The sequence below is a fragment of the Mauremys mutica genome, chromosome 4 (assembly GCF_020497125.1).
Source record: "Mauremys mutica isolate MM-2020 ecotype Southern chromosome 4, ASM2049712v1, whole genome shotgun sequence".
In the NCBI taxonomy this organism is placed as follows: domain Eukaryota; kingdom Metazoa; phylum Chordata; order Testudines; family Geoemydidae; genus Mauremys; species Mauremys mutica.
In genome coordinates, this window is record NC_059075.1 from 10867905 (window position 1) to 10883846 (window position 15942).

General features: G+C 42.0%; 1 long non-coding RNA gene across 2 annotated transcripts in view; it reads left to right on the top strand.

Annotated features, from left to right (window-relative positions):
* Positions 1-205: 205 nt before the first annotated feature.
* Positions 206-15942, top strand: part of LOC123368586 — a 42245-nt gene continuing 26508 nt past the window's right edge. The window contains exons 1-3 of one of the 2 annotated variants that reach the window (XR_006578827.1): positions 206-277; positions 755-830; positions 1159-1262. This is a non-coding gene — a long non-coding RNA (uncharacterized LOC123368586). Of the gene's footprint in view, positions 831-1158; positions 1263-15942 lie in introns of both variants that reach the window. The other variant, XR_006578828.1, reaches the window with a different exon arrangement.

The following is a 15942-nucleotide window of genomic DNA, read 5'->3' on the forward strand; positions in this document are numbered from 1 at the left end:
TGTGTCTGTGCTGCGAACGTAACACTTGCAGCTGTTTTCAAGTAATGGTGAGCCAGGCTGCAATGCCCTCACTTGCACTGAGAAGTACCTGACTGCACAAGTAGCTCCTCCTCTGGGAAGACTCCTGGTAGAAGGAGCTATTTGGGGCATACGTAGAACACTGACACTTGCTGTCCACGAGCAGTTGTGCCAATAAAACTTTATGGCCTGAATGTTCCCAGAAAGCCAAGGGAGAATGAGCATGGCCAAAGAGAACCCATTTAAAAATGAATACGTGGTTGGGGAGCCTTTTTTGCACCGTTGCTCTAACTCTGTTCTTTCTGCTGTCGAGATTGTAGAAAGCCTTGGGCCCTAGATTTGGCAGGGTTCTGTCTCAAACCTAGTGAGCTGAGAGGTGGCTAAGGCTCTGAACGAGGTCTTGGGAGATGTGGAGTTGGTCCCTGTTTTCGCCCAACATTTCCTGTGTGACCATGGACAAGTCACTGACTAGACCCTCTTGAGCCTCAGTTTTCCATGTATACAAAGGGGGAAGTAATACTCACTTTCTCCCTCCCTTTGTCTGCTTAGAACAGAAGCTCTTTGGGGGCAGGAACTGACTCTTAATGAGTGTCTATGCAGCGCCTAGCGCTACGGAGTTGGCACCACTAGAAACTAATAGAATACCCAGATTAACTGTTTGTAACTTTATGGCAGTCCCCAAACTATACACTTAGACTATGTGTTAGACAAGTTCCTTTGCTTTCTCCATCTCCAGATTCTGCATTCAGTATCCAAGAGCAAATGACTAAATATGGAGTTCAACCCTTCCCCTTGAAAGGATGAACACACAGGTGAGTCACTCCCCCTACTCCTGTATATCCTAGGTAGGGTGACCAGATGTCCCGATTTTATAGGGACAGTCCCGATTTTTGGGTCTTTTTCTTATATAGGCTCCTATTACCCCCCCACCCCCGTCCTGATTTTTCACACTTGCTGTCTGGTCACCCTAATCCTAGGGGACCTTGTGGTTTGCATGTAGCACCTGACATCTCTTGAATCAAACGGCCTGTACGCCTCCTGGATTTTCTAGACTATTTTAAAATCCTGTATTTTTTTAAAAATCCTCTTGCCTTGCTTTATTTGCCCTTCCCCTCACTATGTTCTGCTCCTATAAAATAGGCTTATGAACCCTGTGAACTTGGCAAGCTTTTAAAGCGACAGTGTGAGCTTGCTGTCTCCACGGATGAGCTTTCTGGGGCTCTTTCAGCCATGAACCCATTCAGGTAGGAAAAACGCTTTTCTGATTATTCCATACAGTATCTGAAGCCTTTAATGCTTATATTTGCATTCTTTTTTTCCCTCTGCTCCGTGGAATCAGCTAGCTACTGTTTTAAAATCAGTCAAAGCCAATGAGCTTGTGAGTTCATCTGAGGTAAAGGCTTTGGGAAAGTGCTGTAAGATCAGACTTGGTGCTAAAAGAACAGAGACATGGATGCAGAGCATCACACTTCAGAAGGCAGCAAATAATCCATTGTGGCAGGGAAGTGCCATCTGGAGAAGCCCATTTGGGCTGTTTTTATAGGAACCAAGGTGGTATGACTACATTTGCTAGAGAGTAATTTAAATATTGCTGGTCACGTCACATTGTGGTTGTTTGGAAATAATTATATCCATATCACAGACAGTAAATAATAGATGTGCTTTCACTAACATTTTATTCATGTTCTGTTTTAATATGGCAAACTTAGAAGTAATTTAATCTCCCAGTAAATTGAACTAGTGGGGGGTTCTTCATACAGAAGATTGCAAGTTATTAATTCCAGGCAGTCTTCATCTTGTACAATTAGTCACTGTTTGCAGCTGGAAATGTTTTATTAATTTTCCATAGCAGTTGATTTTCCACAGTTTTCTCAGTTTAAATTAAGCAGTAAGAGCTGCTGTTTCTTCTTAAATAAATTTCCTTTCCACAAAAATACATGCCTCTGGCTATGTCAATTTCCCCATTTGATTAAAGTGCCAGCAGGCAATTAATAACTTAATGCATTTTAAAGTACTTTTGGAAAAGTAATTTGAATAGCCAAACTTGTATATTTGAATTGATTGTTACAGAAGATTTAACACCCGTTCTTAAATCACAGCACCTTGTAAAGGACAAATGAGTTGAAGAAGTAGACACAGTCCCAAAGGACAGCAGTAGAACTGGCTTCTTAAATGGACAATGGTACCTTAGGCTCTTATGTCTTGAAGAGAGATACTCAGCCTTAGAGGTCTAAGGTGTCTAGAGTGAAGGGGGAGATGCATGTACTTGACTCTTTTTAAAAAGGGGCTCTGGGGAAAGCAGTGGAAGCTGTGGAAGAAAAAGCAATCTTCTCAGCTGGGTCACTCCTCAGTAGAGCTGCACAAGCTGGGACAATGGCAGTGCCTGGCTGGAACCTGGCAAGGGTTTCCAAAAGTGCTCTGCCATATAGGTATGACAGCTGGGTTTTATGAGGTTTCAAAACATCAAGAAACTCCAGTGTTAACACAAAAAGAACAGGAGCACTTGTGGCACCTTAGAGACTAACAAATTTATTTGAACATAAGCTTTCATGGGCTAAAGCCCACTTCATCAGATGCGTGCAGTGGAAAATACAATAGGAAGATGTGTGTATGTGTATATATATATATAATGTGTGTATATGTACAGAGAACATGAAAAAATGGGGGTTGCCATACCAACTCTAATGAGACTAATCAATTAAGGTGGGTTATTACCAGCAGGAGGGGGAAAAAAAACTTTTGTAGTGATAATCAGGATGGCCCATTTCAAACAGTTGACAAGAAAGGTGTGAGTAACAGTAGGGGGAAAATTAGCATGGGGAAATAGTTTTTAGTTTGTGTAATGACTCATCCACTCCAGTCTTTCTTCAAGCCTAATTTAATGGTGTCCAGTTTGCAAATTAATTCCAGTTCTGCAGTTTCTCGTTGGAGTCTGTTTTTGAAGTTTTTCTTGTTGAGGAATTGAGACTTTTAGGTCTGTAACTGAGTGACCAGGGAGGTTGACCATAGTTCACTTTCCTCCTCTTTCTGAGTAATGAACTAGATCAGGGGGTGGAAAGGAATGCCATCGGTTTACTTCTTTGAGCCCCCCTCACTTCTCCCTCTGTCAAACATGCCCCATGTGGTAGCTACATCCTTTGGCCAGAAGGAACAGACAAGTCGCCCTTGGTGTTTCTAACCACCCACTATAACTTGGGCCATGTCTATACTAGCACTATGTTGGCAAAATTTACATCACTTGGGAGGCTGGTTTTTTTGTGTTTTTGTTTTTGTTTTTTCCACACCTTAGATTGACAAAAGTTTTGCTGACATAAGTGGTTACATAGTGTGATTACACAAGCAATCTTACAGCTGTGCCACTGCAAGCTTAAGTGTAGCCATGGCCTTAGCTGTACTTCTAACCAACAGAAGTAAGAACAGAGAGATTATTATATTTCCCAATTATGCCTAAGGCTTTGGTCAGCAAAGCACTTAAGTAATCCCACTGGTTTCAGTGGGATCACCCCTTTTGCTTAAAGTTAAGCATGTCCTCATAGAATATCAGGGTTGGAAGGGACCTCAGGAGGTCATCTAGTCCAACCCCCTGCTCAAAGCAGGACCAACCCCAACTAAATCATCCCAGCCAGGGCTTTGTCAAGCCGGTCTTAAAAACTGCTAAGGATGGAGAGTCATGTGCTTTGCTAGCTCAAGGCTGAAATGCTTTGCACCTAGCCTCAGTCTATTGTGGGATGCTAGTCTGAGAATAGCACCCCGTTAATTTGTATAGCTAAAGATGTCAGCCTTGACAATTACAGTGGAGTTCTGCGTTCAGAGGCCAAACTTCCTTCTCTCAACCACAGGCTTGCAGGAAGTGTAGAAAGCTTATTTAAAAAAATAAAATAATGCAAAGACCCAAACCGTCCTGAACTTCATCACCTGTGTCCGTGACTTGGAGTTGGATTATCTTCCTGGCACCGAGCTGCCTTTTTTCTGTCACTCTCTCAGTGTAGACCTGGAATGAAGTGCGCAGTCTCAGGAGAAAGGGAGGGGTGATTTATGTTGTGGATATCAGTGTTTCACACACGTAAGAGTGTGGGGTGCCCCAGCTGAGAACTTCAATTCACTTAGTGCAAGATGAAATGGCAGCTGCATTAGATTAATCCTATTTCATGGTTGTTTTTATTAACATTGGCCATTGCTGTTTAACCGAAAGGTCACTGTGACAGATGTAACTTTTATCATTAAGCATCAAAATATCAGATGTTTTTTTCTCTATTTGGAGATGTGGGCGCAGAGAGCGAAAAGGAGCAAAGATAAAGTGCTCAGTACTTAACCAACATACTGCATTTGGGTGCAGTTATCTCACATGCTGTCTTGCATTACAGCACTCTGAAAGAAAGAGGGCCAGATTCTCAGCTGGCATAAATCAGTGACGCTCCATGGAAGCTGATACAGTTATGTCAGGTTGCACCAGCGAATGAATCGGTCCATAATCTCTGATCATCAGGTCTGAATTCTTTGACCTTAGTTACGAATATTCTTAATTGTGAACCAGTGTCTACCACCAATGCTCTTAGTAGTATTGACTTGAAGTAGTTCACTGGATTTCCATGGGATAACTTGTAGAAGTAAAATACTGCTCCTCAAGGTGAGTAAGGTGGCATATCAGGCCCTGTATGCTAAGATAGCAATGTGCATGGAATAGAACATTTTATCAGTCAGGGTTCATGTTATACTCAATAGGTACAGAAAACCTTTAGTAAGTCACAGCAAATCCTTGTGGGAACTAATTCACGGTTTCACACAACATGTAGAGCAGAGCTTCACATGCCACTGCTGCCTAGACAATCTCATCTCCTTTGTAATTCTCCTGGCGAGAGCAGCGGCAACTGACTTCTGCAGCCTCCTTTTGTATGGCCTGCTGTGTCTCCCTCTGCCCTAAATGACATCCCTTGTCTCTGTTTGATTCTGCCCTTCACTGGCTTCCTCTCCAATTCCACATTAGATTAGTGTTCTTCCTCCTTGCCGTCAAAATCCTGCACCACTCTGACCCCCACCTACATTTCTCCTCTTCTCTCCACCTACCTTAGTGGAAGTGGAATCTTCAGGGGACTCTACACTATCCTCTCCCCCCATCCCAGGCATAAGCAACATAGCCAGAATGTCGCTGAACTCTGGCAATTCCTTGATTGCTGCAGTTACCCCTTGGAGACCGCTGCAGCTGGTTGTAATTTAGAGCAGTTGAAGGTCTGCTCTAAGTGGTCCCTTGAGATTGGACTAGTGCCCAATGGCCTGAAGATCAGAGCTAGATCAAAGCTCTTTTTTCCCCACCACTCCCCTGAGATGTGCCAGGGGGAGAAGGGCTGGTCTCGAAGATCTGACCCCTTATCCACATCGATCTTCCCGCTGAGGCCTTTGCTTGACCTTCACAACCCACTTGAGATCATGTTTTCTATCTGTATGGCTACCAGCTTGGTGGGTACATCCTTGCTCTGCCCTTAAGAGTTACCACCTGGAGTCCCTACATATCTTATACCTTTCCATACTGCTGTTGGGTCTGTAATAGGGCTGTCAAGCGATTAAAAAAAATTAATCACGATAAATCACACTGTTAAACAATAATAGAATAGCATTTATTTAAATATTTTTGGATGTTGTCTACATTTTCAAATATATTGATTTCAATTACAACACAATACAAAATGTACAGTGCTCACTTTATATTTGTGGCATGAGCTTTCGTGGGTGAATACCCACTTCTTCGGATGCAAGAAGAAGTGGGTATTCACCCACGAAAGCTCATGCTGCAAAACGTCTGTTAGTCTATAAGGTGCCACAGGATTCTTTGCTGCTTCTACAGAACCAGACTAACACGGCTACCCTCTGATACTTTATATTTGTGATTACAAGTATTTGCGCTGTAAAAAACCCAAAAGAAATTGTTTTATTTTTGAACACAGTTTTTTGTACAAATTTCTACATTTTTAAGTACAAGTTTCATGATAAAGAGATTGCACTACAGTACTTGTATTAGTTTTCTTTTTCAATTCACCTGTCTAAAATTTTAAAGCCTGCATGTCTACTCAGTCCTACTTCTTGTTCAGCCAATCATGAAGACAAACAAGTTTGTTTATATTTGCAGGAGATAATGTTGCCCGCTTCTTGTTTACAATGTCACTTGAAAGTGAGAACAGGAGATCGCAAGGCACTGTTGTAGCTGGCGTCGCAAGATATTTACTTGCCAGATGCACTAAAGATTCATATGTCCCTTCATCTTCAGCCACCATTCCAGAGGACACACATCCATGCTGATGATGGGTTCTGCTTGATGATAATCCAAAGCAGTGCAGACCCACGCAGGTTCATTTTCATCATCTGAGTCAGATGCCACCAGCAGAAGGTTGATTTTCTGTTTTGGCAGTTTAGGTTCTGTAGTTTCTGCATCAGTGTTGCTCTTTTAAGACTTCTGAAAGCATGCTCCAAACCCCGTCCCGATCAGATTTTTGGAAGGCACTTCAGATTTTTAAACCTTGGGTTGAGTGCTGTAGCATCTTTAGAAATTTCACATTGGTACCTTCTTTGTGTTTTGTGAAATCTGCAGTGAAAGTGTTCTTAAAATGAACAACATGTTCTGGGTCATCATCCAAGACTGCTATAACATGAAATATATGGCAGAATATGGGTAAAACAGAGCGAGGGGGGCATACAATTTGCCCCACAGGGTTCAGTCACAAATTTAAATAACACATTATTTTTTAACAAGCGTCATCATCAAGGAAGCATGTCCTCTGGAATGCTGGCTGAAGCATGAAGGGGCATATGACTATTTAGCAGATCTGGCATGTAAATACCTTGCAATGCCGGCTACTAAAGTGCCATGCAAATGCCTGCTCTCACTTTCTGGGGACATTGTAAATAAGAAGAGGGCAGCATTATGTCCTGTAAATGTAAACAAACTTGTTTGTCTTTGCGATTGGCTGAACAAGAAGTAGGACTGAGTGGACTTGTAGGCTCTGAAGTTTTACATTGTTTTGTTTTTGAGCGCAGTTATGTAACAAAAAAAAATCTACATTTGTAAATTGCACTTTCACGACAAAGATTGCACTACAGTACTTGTATGAGGTGACCTGAAAAATACTATTTCTTTATCATTTTTACAGTGCAAATATTTGTAATAAAAATATACACTTTGATTTCAGTTACAACACAGAATATAATATATATGAAAATGTAGAAAAACATTCAAAATATTTAATAAATTTAAATTGGCAATCTACTGTTTAACAGTACGATTAAGACTGTGATTAATCAAGATTAATTTTTTTGAGTTAATCGCGTGAGTTAACTGCGATTAATCGACAGTCCTAGTCTGTAGCCCATGGAGCTAGCTAAACAGTATTTTATGTAGCAGTCATGCAAGAAACCTACAGGCCAACATCCTGTAAGGCATTAGCTTGAGCAGTTGGCATAAGACTGAGGCCTTAGTATGAGTGAGTTAGCCAACAGTGGCTGAGTTACTGGGGAACTGTGAATATTAGGTTTAGGGGATTTTTTGTATAAAATAATACCAGGTAACCACAGGAATATTAACATAAGAACGGCCATAATGGGACAGAACATTGGTCCATCTAGCCCAGTATCCTGTCTTCCAACACCAGCCAATGCCAGGTGCTTCAAATGGAATGAACAGTACAGGGCAATTATCAAGTGATTCATCCAGTCCCAGCATCTGGGAGACAGAGGCTTTAGGGACACTCAGGGCATGGGGTTGCATCCCTGATCATCTTGGTTAACAGCCAGCAATGGAGCTATCCTCCCTGAAGGTATCTAATTCTTTTTTTGAACCTAGTTATACTTTTGGCCTTCACAACATAACCCTGGCAATGAGTTCCACTGGTTGACTGTGCATTGTGTGAAAAAGTACTTCCTTTTTGTTTGGTTTTTAAACCTACTGCCTATTAATTTCATTGGGTGACCCCTGGTTCTTGTGTTATACAAAGTGGTAGCACTTTCTTATTGGCTTTCTCCACTCCATTAATGACTTAACAGGCCACTATCATATCCCCCTTAGAAAAGAGATGACTAATCTGAATAGTCCCAGTCTTAATTTCTCCTTGTATGGAAGCTGTGCCATAGCCTTAATAATTTTTGTTGCCCTTCTCTGTACCTTTTCCATTTCTAATATCTCTTTTGAGACTGGGCAGCCAGAACTGCATGCACTATTGAAAGGGTGGGTTTACCATGGTTTTACATAGTGGCATTATGATATTTTCAGTCTTATTATCTATCCCTTCCCTAATACTTCCTAGCATTCAGTTAGCTTTTTTGAGTGCCTCTGCACATTGGGTGGGTGTTTCCAGAGAACGAGCCACGTTGACTCTAAGATCTTTCTTGAGTGGTCACAGCTAATTTAGACCCCATCATTTGGTATGTATAGTTGGGACGTGATCATTCCCCTCTTTTTGACATTGGTGAGGCCTCATCTGGAGTACTGTGTCCAGTTTTGGGAAAAATTGAAAAGAGCCCAGTGAAGGGCAACAAAAATGATTAGGGGGCTGGAGCATGTGACTTATGAGGAGAGGCTGAGGGAACTGGGATTGTTTAGTCTGCAGAAGAGAAGAATGAGGCGGGATTTGGTAGCTGCTTTCAACTACCTGAAAGAGAGTTCCAAAGAGGATGGATCTAGATTGTTCTCAGTGGTACCAGATAACAGAACAAGGAGTAATGGTCTCAAGTTGCAGTGAGGGAGGTTTAGGTTGGATATTAGGAAAAAGTTTTTCACTAGGAGGGTGGTGAAGCACTGGAATGGGTTACCTAGGGAGGTGGTGGAATCTCCTTCCTTAGAGGTTTTTAAGGTCAGGCTTGACAAAGCCCTGGCTGGGATGATTTAGTTGGGAATTGGTCCTGCTTTGAGCAGGGGGTTGGACTAGATGACCTCTTGAGGTCCCTTCCAACCCTGATACTCTGATTCTATGATTGTGTTCTAATGTGCATTACTTTGCATTTATCAACATTGAATTTCATCTGCCATTTTATTGCCCAATCACTCAGTTTTGTAAGATCCCTTTGTAACTCTTTCCAGTCTGCTTTGGATTTAACTGTCTTGAGTAATTTTATATCCTCTGCAACCTTGCTGTTTTCCCTTTTTTTCCAGATCATTTATGAATCTGAACAGCACTGGTCCCAGTACAGGTCCCTGGAGGACACCACTATTTACCTTTCCATTCTGAAAACTGACCATTTATTCCTACCCGTTGTTTCCTGTCTTTTTAACCAGTTACTGATCCATGAAAGGACCTTCCCTTTTATATGACTGCTTACTTTGCATAAGAGCCTTTGGTGAGGGAACTTGTCAAAGGCTTTCTGAAAGTCCAAGTACACTATATCCATCAGATCACCCTTGTCCACAGGTTTGTTGACCCCCCTCAGAGAATTCTATTAGATTTGTGAGGTGTGATTTCCCTTTACAAAAGCCCAGTTGACTCTTCCCTAACAAATCATGTTCATCTGAGTCTTTTTTTTTTAAACACTATAGATTTCAACCAATTTTTGCCTAGTACTGAAGTCAGGCTCACTGGCATGTAAGTGCCAGGATCCCCTCTGAAACCTTGTCAAAAATTTTTTAATCACATTAGCTATCTTCCAGTCATCTGGTACAGAACCTGATTTAAGTGACAGGTTACATACCACAGTTAGAAGTTCTGCAATTTTCATATTTGGGTTTCTTTAGAACTCTATGGTGAATACCATCTGGTCCTGGTGACTTATTACTGTTGAATTTATTGATTTGTTTCAAAACTTCCTCCACTGACACTTCAATCTGGGCCAGTTCCTCAGATTTGTCACCTAAAAAGAGTGGCCCAAGTGTGGGAATGTCCTTCACATCGTCTGCAGTGAAGACTGAATTCATCTAGCTTCTCCACAATGGGAAGATATCAGCTTTTGGATATTAGTAGGATAGGAACATCTACAGATGCATAACCACAAACTTGCCTTGGCAACAAATTGACATATGATAATAAACTGAGATCATTAATATACTAACCTATAGGTGAGGACATCCCACCATTAGTGGGGTTAGGAAATGCAAATAAGTAAGAGGGGAGAAACCCTTACTAAATATGCATTAGGCATAGTGGCATCAGTATAAACACTATAAAAGTTGCATTCCCCACCTGTGTGGTTGGAGAGGGAGAGATGTAGCCATTGGGAGTTGCCAGAAGGCAAGACAGAACAACCTGAAATGTTAGTCAAGGGATGGTGTGAGTGTATGGATGTTCAGGTGTACATTCTGTATTCTCTCTACCCTACCTTGCTGCATTATGGTGTTTGACTTTGCTACCTGTATTAATAAAACTCTTACAAATTCAGAAGGGTTTTCCTAAGTGTGGGTGTTTGCAGCCATGCACATGGGGGTTCCTACCTGAACAATAATTTTAATAATCCTGGGCCTGATCTTGGGACAAGAACCTATCAAGCCTCAGTGGAAACTGGGAATTCTTAAGTAATTAATACACAATCCATAGCTCGGGCAACAGTTCTGCCTCCTCATACTGCTGCCTTTCTCCACCACCTCTGGGCTATGGACCGTGTGGGAGACCTCCCTCCTCGCTGAACTCTCTTGTGGGATCTTCTTTCCTCTAGGGGTTCCCTGTGTTGGACGCTGCTCCCTGGGGCACATCAGGAGTGTAACAAACTCCTTGAGCTTGCTGGCTTGCTTTGCATGCACATCCTTCATGACAGCAGCTGCACGATGCACTAGGAACATGCCCTAGGCTCTCTGGTTCCTGGGGATTGGTGCCTCTTCCCACCCCACCCAGCCCCCATTCCAACCCCTTCCCCAAAGTCCCTGCCCCAACTCCACCCTCTCCATGCCCCTATTGGACTCCTTCCCCAAATCCCCGCCCCGGCCCCACCTCCTCCCCGCCTCCTCCCCTGAGTGCCACATTCCTGCTCCTCCCCCGCACTCCCAGCGCATGCTATCGCCGCCAAACAGCTGCTTGGCAGCGGCTGGGTGGGAAATGGTGGGAGGTAGGCAAAGGAGCAGGGAAGCAGTGCACTCAAGGGCAGAGGAGGAGGTGGAGCAGCGGGTGAGGGGAGCTTGGCTGTGGCTTTTTCCCCCCCACCCCCGTGGGTGCTCCAGCTCCAGTTGGCGCCTATGGTATCACCAGATTATGCTACGAAGTTTGAATGTAGCATATTTCACTTAGCATAACAAATGCTCTCATTCTAGTCTCTCTCTGACACACAGTCTTCCACCCTACCAGGAAAACTGAGGCTTTAAGGGGATCCTTCCTCTAGACTTTAGCAAACGTAGATGTGCAGAACAAATAGCTCAGATGTTGGCTCCAGTGGAGCTGAAGGCACAAAGCCAGGCTGTAGCATTGCATTCAAAATGTGTGTAAATACCAGGAATTGTGCAAATCACCAGACCCAGGGGGGAGGGATAGCTCAGTGGTTTGAGCATTGGCCTGCTAAACCCAGGGTTGTGAGTTCAATCCTTGAGGGGGCCACATAGGGATCTGGGGCAAAAATTGGTCCTGCTAGTGAAGGCAGGGGGCTGGACTCGATGACCTTTCAAGGTCCCTTCCAGTTCTAGGAGATTGGGATTCTAGTGTGTTCCTAGCAAACATCTTTTCCCCCCTTCTGGGCTGCTAATGCCTTTGCTAAACTGGAGTTTTGTGTTTCTGAAGCCTCATAACATGCTCGAGCCCCAGCAAATCTGCAATTGACAAGTGTTGATAGGAATGGGGCATGTAACACTGAAGGGTCGTTGGAAAAAATCAGGTGTCATCAGATCACCACAGCAGACTGTTACCAGGAAGGGAAGCTAGCCTGTGAACTGCAGCTATAGTTCATAAGTCAAAACAATTTTCCTTTATTTCTTTACTGTTCCATATGAAAACTTAAACCCAGAGACAATCAGAACTAAGCATAACAAAACAGCAACAATGGGCCAATGTTCCATGGGCACATGACTTGGACTCAAGATCTGGGTTCACAGAGTTGCCCAGGTAGAAGACACTTCAGGTCATGAGACCTCTCACCCCATTTGCATATGTCAATGTGGGGGTTTTGCAGGTACAAAACTGGGGGCACAAATCTTGGATTTTTTTTAATTGGCTTTAAATGCAGAAATCAGTAATAGAAACAAACAAAACAAAACAAAACCACACTCCATAAGTAAAACCCTCTCAAAGAAATTGATCTCCAGTTGAACTGTAGCAGCCTGAAGGCGAAATCCACCCTCCAGCATCCCCAGGAGATACACGAGAATTAACGAGCAAATTCTCCTTTCATGCATGCTTTTTCTTAACATTCAGGAGGAGTCACTGCCTGGCCCTGTGCGCTGCATTCCAGACCCCTTACTGCCATCACCTTAGGCTTGGCAGAATTCGATTTTTATTTTTTAAATAATTTTGAAACATAGTGATGGTTTGGTTTTTAAGCATTTTTTTTCATTTGCATCTATGCACCTTTTCATAGTTGCAGGAATTTATGGAGGGGGAAGGACCAGATGGTAATTATTTAATGACCAACATTGAAATTCAAAAAGTTAAGGCTTTATAGCCCATAAATTGTAAACCTCAGATGTCAAAATATATAAAGTAAATACCCTTAGACTTTGATTTAAGTTCTCAATCTGCATTTTCTTGTGGCACCTATAATCGGTAAAAGTTGATTATTGATGGAAATATTTTTAAATGATTTGTTTGTGTAAAGTAAAAGCGACATTGATTAAAATTGAATCCTTCCAAGCTTGCCTAATCTGCACCAGTGCCACAGTTTGAGCAGAGAATCAGGAAGGCCTAACACTCACCCAAATGCCCACTCTGCTGTGTTCAGCAGAAACTGAGTGCAGTGGAGAATCTGACCTGATATCTATAACAATAAATATCTTCCATCTGCGAATCTCAGCTAGCCTTGGAATGATCAATTACTCCAGCCACTCAGCCCCCCTGTGAGACAGGGAAGCAGAATTATCATTATTTTACAACTGAGTAAACTGAGATATCCAGTGTTTAAGTGGCTTGACCAAGACCACACAAGGAAACTAGAATGAAGGGCTCAGGTGTCTTATCCACAAGTTCATTCTTCTTTCACTTGGCAGAGAGGGAGAGTACTAGTAAAGAGAGACTTCAATACAATGGGACAGCTCCCCAGTGGGTGCAGATCAGTAACTCCTTTGCGCTATGCCATTTTATACTCCCAGAATGTCTGGCCCATTATTTCACAGGAACACTTATGTAGCCAGCTTGTATAATACCTGACTTTCGCCACTAGATGGTACCAGCAGATGTAACTTGGTTCTGGGCCAGGTAAATATAAACTTCCATCTCACAGAGTGAAAAATATTAGTTCAGGGAGGATATCAGTCACGACTGGTATCTTTCTGTGCTCCCAAATCACTGTTGCCACATCAATTACTTCAGTAGATCTGCAGCCATTTTATAAATTGTCATATGAGCTATGAACGATCAACCCTTCCTACGCCAAATATAGAAATTGGAATCTATGGGGGGGGGGGCTAATCATTTGTTTTTGGCAAGAGCTGGACATTATTTGGTGAAAATGAGAGGTGAAGTTTGCAAAGGGAAAAACAATTACTTTACTGAGAAAGGGGAGAATTTCTATTTTGGCCTAATTCACAAAAAAAGAGACTATCACCATTTTCAGTGAATTTCATGATTTGAAAAGATTGGACAAAACTTATTTTTTGTTTGTTTAAAATAGTTTCACCTGCAGATACTCAAGAAGGGACATTTTAGTGGCTCTAACACAGCTCACAAGAGGGTTAGCTCCTTGGAGAGTTGCTTTGTCTTGGAAATGAGCCTGTGGCAATGCAAGCCAACATTAAGACACAGCTTAAATGACAAGGAGCTGGCATGTTGGTTAATATTTAAAGCAACCTCCATCTATTTTCAGTAGCAAAAGCAGTTGATGATGTCTCTTATTCTGGCTTTCCCAGATGAAGTGTAGAACTGAAATATTTGCAGCCAGAGGATTCCCTCCTACTGTTCCTAGATCAAATACAAACACAAACAGTGGGAGGCTAGCCCGTCTCTGACTGAGAGAATCAATCTAAATGAAACAAACAAAATCCCCACATCTCAAAATAATGAAAACAAAGATATCAAAGTAATAAAATCTGCCAGAACCACAAAGCCAACATAACTCAGATCTCAGCTGGCTCAAAGAAAGTGTCCATTAACGAGGGATTAACGCAAGGGAAGTACACAGCCAGTCAATAGGAAGTGAAAACATGCCACGCAGTCAAGTAATATCACAGCCCACCATAGGGTTATGCATGAAGGGTGGGTTGGTGAAGTTACAATAAGAGCTACTCCAAAAATCTATCAAACAGAAAAACAAGGATAGCAGTAGAGGAGGCACTGAACTGCTAATACATTAGAAGGAAAAAATACATAGAAGACATTGAATTCTGTGCCAATTTAAATGCTATATCTAATCCTGGACAAATTCTACACAGATCTGTAAATGAACTATAAATCCCCTGAATTATTGTGACTGATGTTGTTCTTTCCTATATTGGCTTACCATCGGTTCTAATTGGATCCAAAGACTTTTTCTGAATTTCACTAAAATCAGTTCTTCTTCAAAAGACAATGAGAACCTCTGGACTTTTTCTTAAAGGGGAGAAAAAGCTCTATAGACTTAAACCTACACATACTGCAGCATGTTTGGGATATATATGTCTAACAGTAAATGCATGTATACATGCTTGTGAACACACACAACTGCACTTCCATTTTTTTCAGGGATTAAAACAAAGCAATGACTTAAAGCTCACATATTCTTGCAACTCTGATTTCTAGTAGAACCTGTGTGCACACACCTGAGGGCAGAATTCATTTGGTCCACACACAGTACGTTCTGCAAGAGGACGGAAGCAGGTGCAGGAAAGTTCTGTTTTAACTCTTTTATATAAAGGTTCAGTGTGACAGATTGAATTTTTCCATGTGTTGAGTGGACGGAGAACTCCCCTGATAGCTATTGGTAGACCGTTTGACAGGCTTACAAGTGAAATGGAAGTTGATTAAAATGGCTTAAAAATCATTCTATCACTTCTCCATTAGTAACACGGGATTTTAAAAACATCTGCTGGGTGACTATGTTCTTCCCTCCTTTCTGAACCATGTCCATTAGTGTAGGAGCCTATGGCGAAATGTCATACTAGCGCTAATGCACATCCTGACAGTTTGTTAAGCTTCTGAAATAATTTGAGTGGAGGAGCTAATAATCCATACTCTTCTTTGGCTATATTTATAAACCTTCTGGGTACTTCTGTTGACAATATGTGGCATTTTACTGGGAACCCATGTAATAGACCACAATCTGTTAAGTGCTGGGTTTTAGACAACTTTGGCTCAGTTCTATTGGTCAGTTACTATGAGCAATTTTTCACCCTCAGTAATCCATGTCGGGTTACACAGGAGGTAATAACAGAAGAAATTTACCCAAACAAAGAAATGATCCTGGATCCAAAAAGCAGCTTGAGCTTGTATACTCAACTTACGGTATATTAATATAAGCCATATTTAGTAGCTGAGTATTTTAAAACTGTTTATGTATGAGAATGGATAATGGCAATTTGACTGGATGTGCCGTAAGTGCATCGCTTGCTTTTCCCACCCCTTGCATGTGATCTCTCAACTGTGTAACCAGTTCTGGTGTCCACAATTCAAAAAGGATGTTGATAAAGGGTTCAGAGAAAAGCCATGAGAACGATTGGAAAACATGCCTTGTACTGATAAACTAAATAGACTGAGCTCCTTGAGTCTAACAAAAGGAAGTTGGGGGGGGGTTCAGGGAGGGAGGTGTCACATGATTTCAGTTTTTAAGTACTTACATGGGGAACAAATATTTGGTGATGGGTTCTTCAATCTAGCAGAAAACGGTATGAAAAGATGCAGTGGCTGGAAG